General features: G+C 40.1%; 1 protein-coding gene across 2 annotated transcripts in view; it reads left to right on the forward strand.

The window, feature by feature from the left end:
* Positions 1-20,847, forward strand: part of meis1a (Meis homeobox 1 a) — a 202,556-nt gene that overhangs the window by 51,066 nt on the left and 130,643 nt on the right. The gene's annotated exons all lie outside the window — the stretch shown is intronic.

Consider the following 20,847-nt stretch of genomic DNA (forward strand, 5'->3'; position numbering starts at 1 on the left):
CATTGTGTGTATTTTCATCAAGATCCTTAAGTCCATAGGATAAACGGTGGAAAGATAATACAGCGTCTTAAATGACTATACTTGAACAATAACAATGTCCGCAGAGCAAACACTGGGCTGTGGAGTGGTGGAACTTCCAAGCATGTCAGTGGGTACTTTAGTTCAAGTGACAGATTAAAATAATGGAAGGCATTAGCTTTAGAGTATAAAACTAGAAGTAGGAGTAGGTTGTGCCTCATCTTACGAAATCATAAGAAATTGAAGCAGCAGCAAGCATTGTCACCCCCTTAATGAGGTAAGAAGTCCTAAGATACATCTGGGATGTAATCAAGCAAAATTTGAACCAAATGAGGAGATATTAGTACAGATGAGGATTCGCTAGTTTCTGAGAAGTATTTTAAGGAAAGAGAACAGGAGGGAAGTTTGGAATGAGCATTCCACAGGTTAGTTTGCTGGGAGCTGAAGACATAGCATCAAAGGTGGAACAATTTGCGTTAGAGATGTGGAATGGACTGGAGTGAAGCATAACTTGGCACACCTTGGCTTCTGGGGAGTAATGGAGACCCGGAAAGGGGAAGACTTTGGAACGTAATGAGGAGACTTTTGAAATCAAGGTGATTTCAACTCAAGGATTAATGTTGGGCAATGAGCGATTGCAATTCAAGTTATTTTAATGATTGCACAGTTGAATATTTGGCTGAACCTTGAATGAGCAATGGAAAGGAAGGATATACAGGAGCATACACAAGATTTACTTCAGGCCACAAACTTTACTCATCTGTAAGAAATTACACCTTGTTCTCCCCCCAGAACAAACCACAAACATATTTCAACCATACTTGCTGGCACAAATGGATGAGACTTTATGCTAATAACCATTCTTTAGGTAGTCTTACTAAATCTGCATGTTAGGCCACTATTCAGGAGCTAGATTTGCCAGGAACCAGCTTGTGCCCTGAGGCTGAGCCACTGGTGTCTGTTTACAGGTGAGTATTTCACTCAGTGATACCAACTCAAGTTGCATTATGAATTAATTCATAATGATATGCACAAAGAAAGTAAGATGTGTAAATACCCTCCCCCAAATATTTTTTCGTTTGAATCTCTGCATGAGTTGAGTTTTTATAATAAGTTGTGAACACAATATAATTGGCTTGCTGTCATCTCGCTGCTGCCATCAGGAAGGAGGTACAGGAGCTTAGATCCCACACCACCAGGTTCAGGACAGTTATTATCCTTCAAGCTTCAAGCTCCTGACGCAGTCTGGATAACTTCACTCACCCTGACGCTAAACTGATTACACAACCTATGGACTCACTTTCAAGAACTCGACAACTCTTGTTCTCTGTATTATTTATTTTTTATTTTTGTATTTGCAGTTTTGCACATTGGTTGTTAGTCCCTCATTGTGTCGTTTTTATTGATTCTATTGTGTTTCCTTGTATTTACTTTGAATTGCCCACAAGAAGGTGATCTCAGGATAGAATATGACAACATAGAAGTATTTTGAACTTTGATAAGTTTAATTGATTGAAAGATCTGAGTGAGTCAGTAATTTCATAGATAACAATACACCCTTAATATCAACATGAGAATGGATACTCTACTGTGTGATTATTTTCAAATTGCTCTTTATCAGGCAATTTATATATTAACAAAACAGATACTGTCACACTTACTGCTCTATATTTTATACTTTCTCCTAATTAAACATTGTAGCCTGGGATTTGCATTGATGAGTGCGGCCCTTTTTACTGCCAGGTGAATGAAAATGGGGGGTGTAATATGATAATGATCACTTCAGATTATTTTGTATCAGCCCGAAAACCTGCCCAGTCTTTTCCCAGAGTTAATCATGCTAGTACGTTTGACCCAATTTCTAAAGCATCTTCGTCCTGCAGACTACCCCAGACCTCACGTTGGTCTGACTGCACATTTTCATTGGCCGTTAAGTGCAAAGCTTATTCAGTGGTGCCAAGACCTTTCTATTGAAATCTGCAGCTGCAGGCCCAAGACCAATACAGTTATTGCCAAGTAACTGCAACTTCCCCACAATTCCCTGATTGCTACATACTAGAATTTCTAAACACTTGTTGGCAATGAATATTGCATACCTGAGATTTTATGTTTTGTGTCTTTTAATAAATCTCCCTAAAGAGAGGGGGAAGAATGCTTCACTTTCCAATAAAAGCACCCTTCATCAAATTGACCCACACAATCGAACAAAATAAGGGCCCTTTGAGACCAGGTTGATGAAACAACATTCATCTGTGGGAACAGATAAATAGGATTGGCTGATATTCACTGCTGAATTCCCAATAACGTCACTGTTTAATCCAATCTCAGAAGCTTTTATTGATTTGCAGTGTTGTGCCTCAGAGCTGCTGTTTCTGTGAACAAGGGAATCAGAGACATTATCCTGGGATGTAGCTTTAAAGAAATACGCATGTTAATATGTAATTTAGAAATATTGACCTGGATTTTGCGGACAGTACTAACAATAGTGTTAACCGCTGATCTTATTTTCACTCTTTCTGTGTCAAGTCCTTGGCACAGAGAAACATGAAGATACCATCAGTTCGACCAAACAGCCAATCAGATTGAAGAATGTTCACCAAAAGCATGCCAAGAAGTAAAAAAAATTTAAACGAGCTCTCTATTTTTTTTTCAAGTAGAGATTGAAATGTACGCATGAAATTAGTTCAGAGTCAAAAATATCATAATGATCGTTTTAAAGGTGAAACTAGCAATGACTTAATATGATAAAACACAGAAATATTGAAATAATAGGGAATTACAAACCACACATTTAAAATTGCTCTTTTTTAAGGGTCAGAGGGATTGTTAAACATTATTTCACCATTTTACCTCATTCAAAATTTAAACCTTTCACAGCAACATGTGAACATTTTGAGAGCTTTTTGTAACAAAATTGGTTTGTAATTACCCAAAGTTCTCATCACTTCACTGATTTTGCTGATTATCCTGAAAAAGATTGTAAAAAGAATGCACCCCGTGGAGGAGCAGAGAATCATTGACATGCATCTTTTGGATTTCAACCTACTCCAGATGTTTCATGGTGTAATGATGACAGACGTTGACAGATCGACATCATTACAGCAGCAAAATCCAAGCCAATCATTTATCTTGGTTTAATCATTCCGGGGTCCTTTGTAGTCCTTGCCTTTGCCAGTACCAAATCCCTCTTGACAAAACCGTGACAAGTAGAAATCGCCACATTTAATTTTGTAGTATGACATTATAAACCTTTAAGCAGTGGTGGAAAGATTCTGGAGGCAGGGAATGTTGATTCTCTTGATTCTCCCAGCGACTTGGGATTCATTTGCGTGCAGCTACTTTAGAGCTATTAAATGAGACAATAAAAAGCACAGACTACCTGTACTAAAATAAAAATTAATATTCTGGCTGTGTGTTGAGAAAAAATGCAGAGTCCTCCTTACCTCTGCTCTTCCCCCCCCGCCCCCCGCCCCCCCACCAATTCAAAGAAATTATGAGAACTCTTGGCATGAGGCTAAACTCTTGCACCGTTCTGTATCATCATTTCTGTTTGAATTTAGCCGAAGACATGTTTGTTATAGGAATAAACCATTCGCATCAAGCTCACTTATCTCCAGCCTGTGTTGTTCAGATAAGTGGCAAATAAGAAATTGTTCATCCACTGTGTCAATAGTTAATAAAACGAGCTCATTTTGGTGAACTGAGTTTACATGATGAATAGAGAAGTATTTGGAAGCATGCTGAAAGGCCTGGAATGCAATCGCCAGCTGTTTGGAATGGCATACTGGTGTGTCCTTGTTTTATGTTTCTCTGCCTCTTGCTCACTCTTGAGACTGTAAGGAAACAGCAGACTTTATAACCCATAATAGAACTACAGTTAGAGCTGTATGTTAATATAATAAATCAAAATGATTTGCACTCTGGATGACGCATTGACCAAGGCCATATTAGTAGTTGGAAGTACAGTTACAGGACCAGAAGTAACGCGGGCCTGTTAGTGGTGTGTGATTTTGAATGACAGAAGCAGAGGTGGATAGTGAATATGTTGGTTTTAAAACTAAGAGGGGGAAGGAAAATATGATGTGCTACAAATCCATAAAGATATTGATTCTAGAAATTGTTGGTATCGTGAAATATCGGTTCGGTTCACCCATTCCCCCTCGGGTCTGACAACTGTTTATTTTGAGAGGCAATCCTTATTCACAGAAGACTCTTCTCCAAAGGACTAAGCACTTGCTGGAGGTGACTGCCTAATTGGGATGACCACAAGGGCAGGTTTCATTGTAGCATACCAGCTGATATTGAGCTTTTGAATATGGTGTCAGCTTTGTTAGATGGGATAATTACTCTCTTGAAAAGGGTAAATGCTACAGGATGTTAACCACTTGTGAATTCAATAAGATTGCTTTTATATTACAGCGCCAGCATAGCAAGGCATTTTTGCAAATGATACAATAAATTCAGTGAACCTTTAAAAGATTATGGTCACGGTTTGTGAGGGAAAGTTTGTCAAGTTTGCAAGAGATTATTTAAAGGATAAAATAAATGAAAGAATATTTCATATTTCTATCTGTTTATTTAATTCTGCCTAGTGACTGTAGATGGGAGTTTTGCCCCTTTTATGGAAAGCTTAAAATATTACAATGTTTATTTTAGAAAGCTGGATAGAAAATTGTGATGTGCTTTGAGAGGTTAAATAATTCATAGTCTCTTTTTAATCCACATAATTGTCAAAACCATACCTCTAAATATCCAATGGAAAATTGCTTCTAAAGCAGTAATTGGAAACAGACAATGTGAAAGGTTGTCTGGCATATTCATTTCAAAATTTGGAAGCACTTTGAACCTGATGATTCAGCTAAAAATAACTAATGTTATGCATATTTGCCTGGAGATTTGTTTAAATGTGCCATTGCTAAAACTTAAATAAATCTCTTGATATGTTTTTCCATATGTCACAAGTTCCTGCATTCTTTATTTCTTGTATTTTTTCTCCTTTTGCTCTCCCAAAACAAGCTTTCTTCCCTATACCATTTTTCTCTCCTCCAATTCACATTACTTTCCATTCTAGCACTTGGCTCCACATGACTACCTTGATTAAGTGGCCAGTGACAGTCTTGTGAGGAGGTTTGGTTGTAGATGACCCCAACTGATTCTGCCTCGGCCCTCCTCTGGCTGGAAAGGCGTTTGTTTGCTCTTGCTAATGGCAAATCTATCTATATTGCTTCTCCTTATATTAATGCCTGCTGAAAGAAGTGGATAATGCAGCAAATGGTTTGTGTCTTCCATAATGTCCGTTCATTATAATGCCCAGCAAGGAGAGTTGAAGAGTAATGAACCCAGGATATCGTCTCATAATGTTTCTGTGTTGAAGTTAATAATGGTGCCCAAACTAAGATCACTTGAACAAGAATGGATCTGAGATTGAATGGGAGACTTTGCTGATCAGTACAGCTGTGAAAAGAGATTTCCCTTCTCTTTCGTTTGAAAAATAAGTCTCATTCGACAAAAGAAATGTCATGCACCACCGTATGAGAAGTGAACAATTTAATGATAAGCAGAGGACATGTGCCAATTTTTTGATGAGAAACATGCTCAGAGCTGTCACAAGGACTTGTGTATTTTGGATGAGATTTTACATTGAGGTGCCATTAGTTCATCAGGTGAAGGTAATAGATCTGTGCTACTATTTTGTAGAAGGTCCATATGTCTTCATCAGTACATGTTCCTCAGCTAGAATCACTAAAGCAGATTATCAAGTCATTGGTGTATTACTGAGCATGGGATCTTAATCTGTGCAAATTGGTTGTCACGTTTCCTTCATAGCAACAGTAGCTGTTGTACTTAAAACATTCTTCTTTGCCTCTAGAGCATTTTAGGCACACTGAAAGGGATATGAAGGGCACTATATAAATGCAATTCTGTTCTTTCTTTCATAAATTTAAAGAATAGCGCATTTTCTTTTACACGTTAGATCAAATGAATCGATGTGTGAAATTCCCATAAGCTTCAGTTCAATGCTACTTTTGCGCTCTCAATAATAATTTCCGTTGACTTCACCTTTAGTGAGCGTTCTCCTGAAGAGCATTTCGACCTTTTACCAGGTTTAAAACATTACATAAATGCAAGTTGCTGTTGGTATACAACTGGAGCAGGATGTGAAGCTAGCATTACAACTAATCTTGCTCGTTTCCCATTCATTTTCTGATGCCTGATTAAAAGTTTTCTTTATACCCGGCTACAGAGGTCAGATAGTTAACTTTAAAGAACTTTACCTATGCGTAGACTAGGAGTTGAATTTAAGCTTCATGACATGTTGCCAATCTCTAGAGTAGAAATCTAACCCCTTAGTATGCAGGACCACAGGCATGAGATGCCTAGGCTTGTATTACTCATTCAACCCCTGCCAGGCAACTTGACAGAAGCAACAGAGGGAGTTCCTACAACCCCAAATACCACCAAAAGTTTTCAACCCAATAAAAAAAATTGAAATATCAAAAATAGTTGCAATTGTTTTAGGTGTTTCTAAGATCAGAAGATTCTTTTCATGAAGTTATTCTTTGTAAATAGTAGCCTTACCTTGGAAACAGTAAGCGGCTTCTGTTTTCTCCAAGATTACAAGTCAGGAAATGCTGCAGCCACTGAGCACATTCAGACTGTTCACGTACTAACAAAGCAGCAGTGATGTGTTCCATTATGCGTTTAGTTGTTGCTGCGTGAGTAGATGGGACTCCCTATGTGTATTTAAAGCAAAGAAACAAGCCAGTCAGCCCAACTCACTCATGCCAGTGTTTAATGCAGAACACAATACTCCTCATGTACTCTTCCTGCCAACAGCATCTTTATAGAATATTACAGCACACTAGAGAACCTTCGGCCCATGACGTCGTGCCAGCATTTTCACGTACTCTATGATCAATTTAACCCTTGCCCCCCGACATGGCTTTCCATTTTTTTTTTTGTTCTCCATATGCCCATCTAAAAGTTTCCCTAGCGTATCTGCCTCTGTCACCCCGGCAGAGTTTTCCATTGTGTACATGTACACTGAGAGTGGTGAGTGTGTGAAATGGCATGTCTCCAAGCTTTCTGTCCACTTTTCCCCTTTCTCCAGTCCATATAGTCGCAGAGATATTTGTAACCCACTACAGTGTGTGGCCCAACAAAGGCATGTAAATTTGCAGCAAGACTCCGTAGGTGAAGAATAAAGATTAATTTGGAACATCAAGGCATCAATCAGCTGAAATTCCAGGAAGGTTTAGAGGAATTAGGAATTGTATCTGGGAAGTGTCCAAAAAATTAAATGAAGGAAGCAGTACACTTAGAAGTTAAATGAAAGTTGACCCATGAAGACATAAAGGCCTATAAATTACCTTATTACGTGATGTTTTTTATGCCTACGCAATGCCATTTAATTTTAAAACAAGGATCTCAGAGCTTGAACCTGTGCAAAGTAATACGACACGTGGGTGCTTCTTACGTGAGTTTGGTTTGTACATGCACCCCACAGAGAGTGCAGTCTATAATGTAGAAGCTGGTCTTCATTTGTGAAGCTCTGTCATTATTATTGAAGAGACGGAGCAGGCCCAGTGCAAGCTGTGATGTTAGGGTCCCACCTCATCTTCCTTTTTGAATATCTTGCACTAGATTTGGGTGCCCTGGTTGTGATCTCTGCAGAACATCGATTGTGAGTGCAACTCTTAATTATCCAAGCAAGCTCGAGCCTGATCCTACTCAAACACAAACACCCCATGACTTTAGTTTGAACTACTCAAACCCATTGATCGCCTGAGTGTCCCACTCTAATCATTTGCAGGCCATGTCTATCATTGTGCAACCCATGGCTTGATCTTCAAAAACCACAGGATGACCCCTAGCCCCACTGTACCCATTATGGGAACAGGGAACCTGATCCTCTCAATACCCAGTCTTAGGTCTGGTCATCAGCAGATAAAGCCAGGTCCCAATCCTGGGTGACCTCGTCCTCTGAAGCTATGCCACAATACTTGGTCTTCTCTGTGCTTCTCGCCCAACAACCAGAGCCTTACACCGGGAGAGAAATCTGTGACTTGTATGAGCACAAAGGGGAAGCATATTCTGATTTCCACAAGTCATGAAGCAGGTTGTGCAATGAATTTGATGTGATGAGCAGAGTGTGCACTGTGTTCCCAAAAGTTCACCGAATATCCTAGGCGATTTCTGTAGTTCATATCAGGTCCAAGACTTTTTATTTAATCTACTGACTGTATAATAATGTATTTTAATTTCTGTATGGAAGATGCACGCCGCTGCCCATAGCTCACAGATTGAGAGTTTGGATTGTGCTTTGAAAGTGCATGCAATGCATGCAATTTTCTGTAGTGAGCAGATGGTGAAAAGTGGTTTTTGTAATCCACAGAATATAATTGCAGTGTATATTTACGTGCAAAATTATTCTGTAGTTCACAGAAAACGCAAGGTATCAGGTATATTTTATACAGTAGAAAATATGCAGGGTGTTTTCCGTAGTGCACAACTTGTACTGAGTATTTTCTTCATTTGACAGAATGCGCAAGTCCTGTTCCTTTGGCACAGAGCCTGCAAGGTGTTTTCTGAAGTGTGTAGAATTTGCAAAACTTGTTCTTGTTTGCACAGAATCTGTAAGGTGTGTTATGTAGTGTACAGAATGTGCAAGGTATTTTCTCTAGTCCATAGATCAGCTAGGTGTGTTCCATTGTGCACATAATGTGCAACACCTTGCTCTTGGCAAACATTTCCACAGTGCACAGATTGGGCAAGTCATTTTCCGAAGTGTGCAAGTTATGCATGTACTCAGCAGAAAAGAGAATGTTTTAGGGAATCTCCTCGGTGCAAAGAACGTGCAAGGCATTTGATGCAGGACACAAAATGTGTAAGTTAGCTTCAGTCAAGTGAAAAGAGTTTACTATAGTGTACACAACATGCAAGGAGACAATGTGCTTAGTATCGTTTTGCACCATACAATCCCGTAAGGCGCATTAATGTTTTCTATACTGCACAGAATGCATAGAAAGCGTACATAGTGCATAGAAAAATAGTGCATATTTCTTTACTTCACAATATATTCAATTGTGATGCATATTTATAAGTTTTTTCAAAGCAAAGAATTTTTTTGTAGTGCCCAGAATATGTAGTTCATTTCCTATCATGTAGAGAATATGTAACATATTTGTTACAGTATCTGGAGTGTGCAAAGAGAGCTTTTCTGATCTTTTCTGTGGTAGAGAGAATATTCACCACAATTTTTGCAGTGAACAAAAGCACAAGATTTTACTGAAATGCACAGAATGTATGATATGTCCAGAGTGCACACAGCACATAAAATGTTTTTGTGCACAGTGTGTGAAAGATATTTTCTGTTATGCACAGAACTTGCAAGATACTTTTGATGGTATAAATTGTACCTGTACTTGTGCTGGGCATTGTTTGTAGTGCACAATCTGTCCATTTCTACAGTGTGAAGCGTTTTTGTTGGTGCAGAAGATGCAAGTTGTGTTCTACAGTTTTAGAACCTGCGAGGGATTTTCTGTAGTTCAGGACTTGTTGCTGAGGGTGCTTTTGTAGTGCACAAAATGTATACGGTGGCTTTTGTTGTATGCAAAATGTGCAAGGTATGCTCTGTATGGTATGTGATATCCAAGGCATATTCTACAATGGAAATACTTTGGAAAATGTGTAACTTGGCTGGTTGATGACTGGGCTGAGATGTTCTCCGATCTTGGCTATTAACTTGCAAATGTTTTGTCACCGTGCAAGGAGACATTGTCAATGTGCTGTCCATTGTGTCGTGGCCTCCGAATGCTTTGCCCCTCACATCAGCTGATTGGCCGTCATTGCGGAAGCTCAGTTGCGATGTGGGGAGGAAATTCGTCACTGATTGGCTGTGTGGTGAGCTTCGTGCGCTGTGGTCTGGAACTTTGCCGTCATCGCCTCGTAAACAGGATCGAGGTCAATGAGTTTGTTTACAGAATTTGTTTGCTGAAAACTCCGCTTTTAGGGTTTCCCTTGCATGCCGCATGTTCGCTTGTGCCGTGACTTTCACCGATGCCCAGTCGAATATCTGCCCCTCTCAATGCAAATTTTAGGGTTTATAACTGGCAACACCATTTTTCCTAACTTTTTCATGACAACCTCCACTGTAAACCCAGAGATGGGCAAACCCTTTGTCATCCCTTTCCATTTACTCTAAAATTTGGGCACATCACTTTGACGATGCCTTTGTCATAGTAAACACAAAGAACTTATAAACTAATCAGCAATGCGTTCGACGACATTAAGTTCACAGTGGAAAGAGAAACTCAGGGGAAACCGGCACTCTTGGACGTGCTTGTCAGTAGAAACACAAACTCTCAGAAACTTCTGTTTATCATAAGGGAACATAAACAGATCAGATCCTAAATTATCACAGCAACCACCCGAAGGCACACAAGAAGAGCTGTATCAAACTTTGTTCCGAAGAGCAGAGGGACTGCATCATGGTGGAAGTAAAGAATAAAAAGGAGAAACGTCTTAAGAATTCACATGAAACAGGTATCTGTAAAATTTCATACAAAGATACCTACAAGCTCAACAGTGCACCAGCCAAGAAGTGATCAAATTGGTTGCTCTTCCGTACATTTGCAGTATCTCAGAAATGACAGCCCGACTGCTCCAAGAGCGTAGAATTTCAAATCTCGCTCAATCCAACAGCAACATTGAAGAGAGTACTTTACAGACCAAATGAAGGAACCAAGCTATTAGACAAGATCAGTGTGTTCTACAGAATCCAGTGTAGCAAGTATTATGTTGGCTAAGCTGGGAGAAAACTATAGACAAGGATCCCTGAACATCAACGACCTGTAAAGTGGCATGACCAACTCTCCCCAGACTCTACCTGTGAATATCGAGAGAGGGACAAATTCGACTGGGCATCAGTGAAAGTCATGGCACAAATGAACATGCAGCATGCAAATGAATTGCTAGAAGTGTGGTTTCCCCCCAATAATTCTGTAAACAAACACATAGACCTAGATCTTATTTATGAGCCAATGCAGGCAAAATTCCAGACAGCAATGCACAAGGTTGGCCACACTGCCAATCAGTGATGAGATTTCCTCCCCACCTCACAAATGAGCTTCCGAAATGACATCCAGTCAGCTGATTGAAAAGTATCCAAAGGCCAGGCGTTCAGAGGACAGATCATAACGAACAGCACGCTGACAATGTGTCCTTGCACGGTAACACAACGTTTGCCAGTTAATTTTCAAGACTGGAGAACGACTCGACCCAACCATATTTTACAATGCATTGAATGTGCACGATAATTTCAGAAAGTGTACAGTTTATATCTATGGTACTCAGCATGTGCAGAATGCTTTGTTTGCTTAATAATGTCTTTGGTCTCATATCTTAGAGGTTTATAGTGCTGGGCCCTTGATTGATTTGTTGGTCCTCTGCACACCTCCAAATTAACCTATTGTCAGCCCCATGCTATATTTTATCTCTCATTATCCATCAATTCCAACTTTTCTATCTGGTGGAATGGCAGTAAGTTCCACTTACCTGGTTCTTGCCCCCAGGCCCTTGCCTACTCTCTGTGGTCAAGCATAATATATGGTTTAAATTTGCAGTTAAATACGGGCAAATATTTGCATTGCAGAGTCTGGGACTTAAGGTTTTAACTACTCTCATCAACACAAGCCCATCAGCAACTCTCAGCTGTTGGGAGACGTGCTGCAGCAATATTGCTGTTATAAACTGCTACGCACATTCTAATGGGCTGAGAAAGGAATGGAGACTGGAAGCTAAAGCACCATCCCCTCCCTTCTCCCTATATTCTTATTCTCCCCTGCAGTTAGGTGGATTAATATTGAGACAGAGAGGTTACTTGTTGTTTTCACTTGACTACCGGTTCCATTGAATTGAAAGAGAATGGAATATAACTGAACAGCATGCTTTGTCAACAGAGCCCCCATAATTTCTAGATGATGCCAGGTTGTCACAGAAAATGTGAGGTGGGTGCTTATGTCTAAAGACAGATATGAACAGAAGATCAAAGTCACCATTGGCAATTCCCGGATGGAAAATGATTGCCTTGGAACTTTACTTAGCTGTAATATCTTAAAATGCTATATAGTTTTTACAGTGCTTTGTACTCTATTTCAAAACTTCATTTCATTGATTAATGGAATAGAGTTCAGAGGCAAGAAATCACTGATGCAACTGTTTAGCATGCTTAACGTTACTGACTGGGAATGAATTTCTAAGCATTTATTGCTTACTGGTAGAGCTCTATTTACTGAAAGAAAATTGCCTCACTTTATATAGCACACAAGATTCCCAAGTTGCCGTACTAAAGGCACATGCTAGAGAACAGTGTTTAAACTCCATCCAGTTTTACTACCAAGATACTTTTAACCATCTCAACGTGTCCCAGATGGATTCAACCTTTACCTAAAATTATTTATTGAACAAATTCAGGAGTTTAACTGCAAGACCCTGCTTTAATATAGACCAGGTCATTTCTTCACCCCTCCTGACCTTCTTGGCTACTTTCAGATTTTTTTCAATGATTTTTGACCAATGTGCAACTGGGGCTCTCCAGTATAGTAGAAGTGACCAGAATGTGCACAGGGGCCCTTTCTCCTCTTTGCGAGCTAACGTGTCAGTTGTAATCCTGGAGCTCCGGTTTGAAGACTGATAGAGGTCTATCACCCATAAAAGGTAGGCGACTGGCATGAATAGTAATAGTGATGTGTTTTGAGTCCTGGTTTGGCTTGTTGATGCCAGGAAGTACAGATTTAAAAACAACAGATAATCTTTTGTAATCTCTAAGAATTTGTTTTTATTTGTTCTTAGGGAACAGATAAAAGCAAATCTTTGGTGATTATTAAAGAGTCCAAAATTAATAGCAAACATTGATTTTTTTAACGGTAACAATCATACTGATTTTTATTTATTTATTTAGTAAGGGGGCATGGTAACAGGCCCCATGCACTTGTACCGCCAAGTTACACCTATATGACCAATTAATCTAGTAGCCTGTACATCGTTGGATTGTGGCAGGAAACCGATATGGTTACAGGGAGAATGTACAAACTCCTTACTGTCACTCAGCGGTGGCAATTGAACCCAGGTCGCTGACGTTGTAAGAGCATCACACTAACTGTTATGCTGCCATGTCTTGTATACTGTACTCTCATGGAGTGACCCCAAGAGCTACTTCACTTTGTGTTACAACAAAAGAGCGTGGCACTGAGTCACATTTGGACAAGAGAAGATCCAAAATTCGGTTAGAATTTTGTTTTCAGGGGCTCCATAAAGGATGAGAGAGAGAGGTGGTGAAGGGTAGGGAAGGAATTCCAGAACTAAGGATCTTGGCAACAGAAGCCATGGCAACCAATGGCAGGGCAACTAAAACATTTATCTAATAGATCAATGCAATTGATAAAGCTTTATGATAGTTTCCAGGAGATAGAAGTTTTAAAATTTTAACTCTTGGGGAAAAAAAAAACACCTCACATTTAGCTCTCACATGGGACAGGATGAAAAGTCTAGTAATTTATAAATAAAGATCGCTTTTTAGTAGGATGCTTGGCAGGCTGAGGCACGAACTTTGTGTTAATGTTACTTTCTCCCCCCAATAAATCACAGCATGTGTGCAGTATGTGTGTTCAGTGCATTGCCAGCATATGTTGAACTGGAATTTTACATACAATTCAAAATGTGGGATTGTCCAATTGCAGTTATCCATCTACAAAAGTGTCTTCTTATAAATGAACACGGAGCCTATGGGCTGGGGATGGTAACAAATATTTCACTCCATGATCTTTAATCTTAAAATGGACACTAGTCAACCGTGGATATGGGCAGGCACTCTTCCCCATATCCAGGAATGGTACATTATTCAGGCACTAGAATCACACTCTTCCTATCCAGCTTCGACCTTGCCCAAAGTTCGTGTTAGTGGCCAAGTTAGAGTCCAAGTTCAGTTGTTATTCAACCTTACAGATGAATACAGCTAAACAAAACAGCGTTCCTCTGAGACCAAGTGCTAAGCACAGTGCCAACAGTCTCACACAGTACATAGCACATATATAATTATGATTACAGAAAAGCACAGCTACAAAAACATAATAATATATTAAAAAATACAATCCATCTCCGAGTGTCATGGCCTGTAGATTGTTGGTGCACGGATTTTGTCCTGGAGCCACGTTTCTGCAAGAACAAGCCCGTAGCAGTTCTCATCTTGTACAAGATTGTACCATTGTCTAACAGGGTCTTACGATCACAACAAAGACATTCAAGACAATCACCCGCACCATCTATTGGACCACACTCTGAGCTCTGCCTTCTTTCTTGGGTGGCCGGAGCAGGCTGCAACATTGGTGTACAAGTCTAGCTCCGTCACTATCAAGCAACTCGCTAGTGCGGTTGACCTGCAGTACTTGGTTCTTAATACCCAACAGTGCCTTGCATCATGAAAAAATATTATTGAGATGAACAATTAAACCTTTGGTTGGACCCAGAGAGACTGCTGGTCTGAGTGTACCATCTTACCGGAAGGCCCAGTGAGTAGGGACTGAAATTTACAGCTTTGAAGTCATTGAATTAGGGCTCCAGAGAATAATTAGCTGGAGGAACTCAGCAGGTCAGGCAGCATCTGTGGATAGTCGATGTTTCCAATCGAGGCTCAGCATCAGTTCTGTTTGTCCAGAGAATTATTGAACAAAATGAGGCAATTGGGTTCCTTGTGTGTTGATGGGCTTCACTGAATCAAGTTAATTTCAATCCATCTGTTCTTGACCTCTATTCCTGCAAACATTCTTCCTCAAGTAGAAGATCTGGAAGGTCTGAAGGTCTACTCCTCAACAATTCTCCCTGGAATAATTTTGTTAAGGACTGCATGCATTCCCAGCCACAGGAAATGGGGGTGATTTAAGTGAGTAGGGTCACTTTATTCATCTGCTTGTGGCTCTCCTCCACATGGTAGGTCTTGCTGGAGAAGCCACTCTGCCTTTATCAGGAAACATTGTTGTACTTTTGGTCAGGACTTTTGTTTGCTGCATTTTCAATTGGATATGGAAACTCTTCATTAATGGATGTTTGCCAAAGTATGTTCTTTAACAAGCCGTTGTTGACTGCTAGAGGTCTCGCTTGAGTATGTAATTGAAACCTGACCCTGGTCAACCTGAGCTAGAGATAATCAATGGTTAAAAAATAGACTTGGTGTGCTGTATACATGTGGTGCTTTATAAAGAACGGAGGTCGCATATGGAGTCACACTGAGTGAATCTCCCTGACCTGGATAAAGTATGGAGCTGGGCCAGCATAGCTCACTCTGTCCAAAACCCAAATGCTTTATCACAAGATGAACCAACCTGACTCAAAACTGATGCAACTAACATAATCCCATCAATCTTGGGCTTGGTAGTTTGAAAATAGACTCTGTGGACTTCTTGCCACACTGTGCTGTTTAAATAGCTTCTATTTGCTAAGCAAATAGACTTGGCTTGCTGTAAAGTAGACTGTTTGTTGTGAATCCTGCCAAAAGTTGCGTCTGGTCTTCAACACATGGGTTGATGAGTATTTTCATTTGGCACGCTGTACGTTTGGGGGCTTGTATATATCTGAGATTCCCTTGCAGTTTTTTATTGAACAAATGCACACAACTAGTACACTCACTGCACCCAAAGTACAAAAATCAAGTGAAGTTTTTGGAAATACCAATTATATTTTATTACTCAAACGAAGCACAAGAACCTGCTTTTGCTAGTAAATTGTGATTGGCAGATTTTTGGTCATTCTCCTGACACTGCCTGGAAGTTTATGTTTCTTGTCAGGAGTAATGCAATGTTAAAATCTACACAAAAATCTTTACAATTTATTTGGGAGAGAAGTAGAAATACTACTGAAGGAAATTTGGACAATGGTTGCAGTTAAAATATGTTTTGTTTAACTCCAGTGATGCAGGAGTAAAACAGTGAAATTCAGATTTTTTTTTAAAAAAAGGTTATCCATTGGTGATGGGTAGCAATCTTCTGAGGCAATGGAACGTTGGCCAGATGAACCATCAGGCAGAGGGGAAACCATCATACATATCCCCTGTTCCATGGCCATCGTTTGGCTGCTCTCTCTCCTGAAGCATGTTACAGGAACCTTAAGTAATCACTTCATTCCAAAAGCCTCAAGTGGATTGAGATTCAACTTGTCCCACATCAGAGAGTAGATGATTATGATGTTTTTAAATATTATTTACCCAGTAAACAGGACATTATTTTTCCATTATTGTTTGCTACAATTTATGTATGGGTTTATGCATAACTTCATACAGAGACAATCAACAAAACATCAGATCTCAGGGCAGTAGATAGTTTTACCTTTATTCAAGAAAGTAACTGCTTGTTTGTGAATGAGCACAACCGTCTTTTTGTTTACAAGGAAAAAGCGTAATGGACACATTAAAAAGATAATTACGTTTTTTGATTTGTTTAAAACAAATTTAGTGAAAATGAGTAAATGAAACAAAATATTAAAGGGAACTTAAATCAAATAAATTGCACATTTTTATTTTGAATGAATTGTATTACTATTCACGAGCTCACTGTCTACCAAGAAAAACATGTAGAAGCTAAAATTTAAGTAGAAAACACACACACACACACACACACACACACACACACACACACACACACACACACACACACACACACACACACACACACACACACACACACACACACACACACACACACACACAGAGTTAAAATACAGTAGCACAACACACTTGCATCCATGAGAGAACAGGCAACTAAAATATTTTTATAGTGTGGCTAGATTTCTGAGAGGAGCCGGGAATGGTGCCTTGACCTGTGTGAAGGGTAACCCCTGCAGACATAACCATTCTGACCCATTGAATGGTCTGAATACAATAAATGCTGCTTTATCTTTCCTTGAAAGGAACTAGAGAGTGCGGCCCAAATGCCTGGGCATGCTTAAATGGACAACTGTTCAGCGTTTGAGCTGAGTGGGTGTTTGAAATCTGAGCACTGCAACAGGCTAAGAGCTGCCACAGGTCACCTGCTGCCCTCCGTGGGGATAGGCCCAGACCTTACAAGAAATTGCCCATGGACGAATTGTAGTACAAATTCCTTTCTCTACTGCCTGGCTTCTTTCACCAGACCATGGCCTATAAAATTCTGTAAAAACAATTCTGAGAAAAAAATTTCAAAGGGCAAGCGGCTGTGATGAAAGGTTTGACAGTTTTGACTTATAGTTCATGCTCTTCGTTACCAGAAAATTGAATAGTGGAGCCATGGCTCTGCAATGCTTGCTTACAGATCTTATGCCATTCTGAAATGAAGCCTGTTATGTTGTGCCTTTTGTTTTCATTGCTTGCAGCTGCAAAGGAGTAATACATTGGCTTCACTGATTTTAAATTGTATTTTGACTAAATTGTCGTAAGTGCAAAGGCAGTTTACACCTCCACTTGCAATGTGCAGTATATGTGGAATCGGGTATTGGCAATTAAAGTGGCATTTCAAGCAATCGTATCAAAAGAGATTACCCTGAATTCATCTGATAATGTCATGCAATGCCTAAAGAGATTGTATGGGAGTTGCAGCCCATTTGAATGGATCAAACTAATCAGAAGTAAAGCAGTGGGAATGTTCACATGATGGGTGAGTAAGTACATATGTGTTGAGCGACTGCACAACCTGTACCTTCCCCCTTAGCTCTCCCCGTTCCCCCTCCCTCCCAGATAGCCAGGGGCAATATAACAGTGCCTCTAGCCCCCTAACTCACTGGCCTGCTGGTTAATTGCCACACGGAGTCCGTGACACATGGGCAGATGATATGACATTTTCAGTTCCTGTCACTCGCGAGAGCCACAACACAGCTCACACTAGTTGCTAAGAAGCTGTCAGAAAGTGTTAGCAGTTGGCAAAAGTTGCCCTATGGCATTTCCTTATGGCATCAGCAAAAATGAGCATAAATCACCCAGTGGAGCCTGCTGCTGTACTAATGAGGCTCTAAGCTTGTTTATGGACTAGCATCATTTTTATGATTATTTCCACCTTTTCAGTTTTCCCTTCATAATTTGCCCTTCATTTGAAGCCAGAAGAAGTCAAATCTAGAAGAAACGAAGTTACTGCTGACATTTTTGTAAATGTGACCCATAGCTGCTACCATATGGCTCTCCTCGAGTATGCTCATTGGAGCTTAGGGAGAGAGAGAGGGAGAGAGGGAGGGAGATGGAGAGAAAGAAAGATTAGCTGCAGACCTCACAGAGGTGATTGATGGTATCAAATTACAGGGAAAATGGAAATGCCAATAAAACTGATGCTGTCGAATTTTCTCCAAGGTTTCAATGCACAGAGGTCAGTTTGCAGGAAAAGGTAACAAAGACTAGGATGAAAAAAAGAAGAGAAAGGTTTTAGGAAAAGACGGGTGTAATACAGAATAATTTCCTTTGGTATTCCTGTAAGAGTATTCAGTTCCTGTCATCTTCAACAGAATTAGAGGAGTTTTTTAGGCATCTTAGAACATGCACCAAATTTTGCAGTGGATTGAAGGCATTTGCTCCTAATGAAAATTTTGTCTTAGATTACCAGCCAGCAGTATAATTTCCCCTCCCAGATGAAAGGAAAACAGCTCCACTTGGCTAAAAAACAGTAGGAAGAACAAACTGCAGAAAAGTCGAGTCTGTGTGTTTTTTTTAGACTCGTGCTAATGATGTAACAGAAACCAGTTATTTGGGGTAAGCTGCACTCTGCAGATTGATTGTGGGGAACAGTCCTCACTTAAAAGCTTTCACCATTGTATCTACATAAGTCTTTACTTAAAATTTCTGTTTCTAGTGTGGGTGCTTTTGCTACATGAGAAAAACAGGAAAGGTACTGGTGAGTGTTTTATATGGAATGCAGAAAGCCTTTACTTCCCCTAATGGTGTGTATAATTCAGGTGCCCTGAAGGCATGCTTTCAGGAATTCTTTTGCCTGAGGTAATGGGAAGCAAAGGCTGTTTTAAAGCCTTGATTATTCTATTGATGCACAAAGCTGGAAAAAGTCATAGCTGGATTATAGTAGATATTTCCATAAATTATCAATGAATCCTTCTCTAGTGAGGCAGTGGGGCATTACTGGTAAATGAATCTGAAGGTTTTTTTTGGCATAAATGGAAAGTTATATGTAAAGAGGAGGGTTGATGCAGAGACATCAAGATGGGGGAGGGTTTGTCATTAGGTTCAATGCTGTTCAGAATTTTAATCAATACTGTATATCCGTGACTTACTTCTATATGTGGTTAATAATCCTATGTGTACAGTGTTTACACTCAGATTTAAACAGATGTTGATCTGTGTTTGCTATTCATGTTATTATAGTGGAATGGAAGAAATTGGCCTGCCTTACAACAAAAGACAGCATTTACTTCAAACTCAATGATAGTATGACAGCATGTACTGCACACACTATGTCTTATTAATGAATCTCTGAGTGCTTTTAATTTTGACTTTCCCGATGAACTAAAATAATAGCCCCAGCTATAATGTTTAAGGACTTTGCATACTTAGTTTGCAATTCATTTGCATGTTATTTTTCCCACATACTTAATGATTGTCGGGAAATGGGGAAGAGCACTGCTGGAGAACTGAAACATCGTTCACTTTGCACCCTGCGTTGGCCTCAACTAATTTCGGGTCAGGAACAATATAGGTCACGTTCATTGTAGCTTCCCACTGCAATACAGAGGGACTTAACCTTTGCTTCAGAACGGCACCCCCTACTGCACCAGGACAGAATTTTCACTTCCCATGCCATTTGGCCTCATACCAGAGTTGACAACTTATTGTCAGTTCACAGTGCAGTGATGGCTAATCTCATGCTGTGAGTTTGTATCCACACACTGTAAGGCTGGGACCAGCTAAACTACATTTGAATAGGGCTCTGGGGCACAGGCACTTCCCATTCCCTCTGACCCAGAAATGAAAGCCCAGTCCTGCAGACTTACCCAATTCATTAGCATTAACAAAAGTGTTAAAGAGATTAGGGTTTGTTTTACACTAAGACGGATGCTCAGGTAAATGTATTAATGGAGGCTGAAAATCAACCCCTTATCCCTCCTGACCTCACTTTCACTGCAAAACTGAAAGGGGCGTGTGGTGAGTGATTCTGAAGTTGTAGCTCCCTTCCACAAATTTGTATCTTGTACCACTGGGCCGTTTTAGAATTATAAACATTCATTTGTTGATTGTGTTTGCATCTGCTGCTGTGCATTATGAGCAGCTTTAAGCCGAAATGACACTAGAAATCCAGGTGAGAGTAATAATGGTCCCTATTCTACCACTTTGGCATGAATGTCGAAGCCATTAGTGTCATCCAAACTGTATCATGTGCCCTGAGTAAGCACGAACAGATGGTTCGTGTCTTTGACAGTAATGTTACTTTTATTTTCTTTCCAATGCCAGTATTGTAGTAATTAGGAAGTGCTACAGAAGTACTAGACAGGTTGGATGGTGATCTCTTTGCCCCCTCCCCCCCCCCCCCCCCCGCATCCATCTGGTCGTCTGCCCAGCTTTAAGTTGCAGATGTAAATCTTTCAGTGGTTAAAATAAGATTGGGACAAAGATGGCGTACATTGGGCTCAGTGCCATGTTGTCTCATTTCTGTTGAGACATAAAGGGTTTGTTTCAATGAGCTGGGAGGTGGGGGTGAAAATGGCCCCTATGTGACATCTCCCCCCTCCCCAGTCTCCTCCCAATGCTCAAAGCAAAGCTGAGGTGATCAGCTTCAAATGCACTTGGAGCACTGACTGACGAGGTTGATCTTAGAA

This window comes from Hemitrygon akajei, chromosome 7, assembly GCF_048418815.1.
Source record: "Hemitrygon akajei chromosome 7, sHemAka1.3, whole genome shotgun sequence".
Lineage (NCBI taxonomy): Eukaryota > Metazoa > Chordata > Chondrichthyes > Myliobatiformes > Dasyatidae > Hemitrygon > Hemitrygon akajei.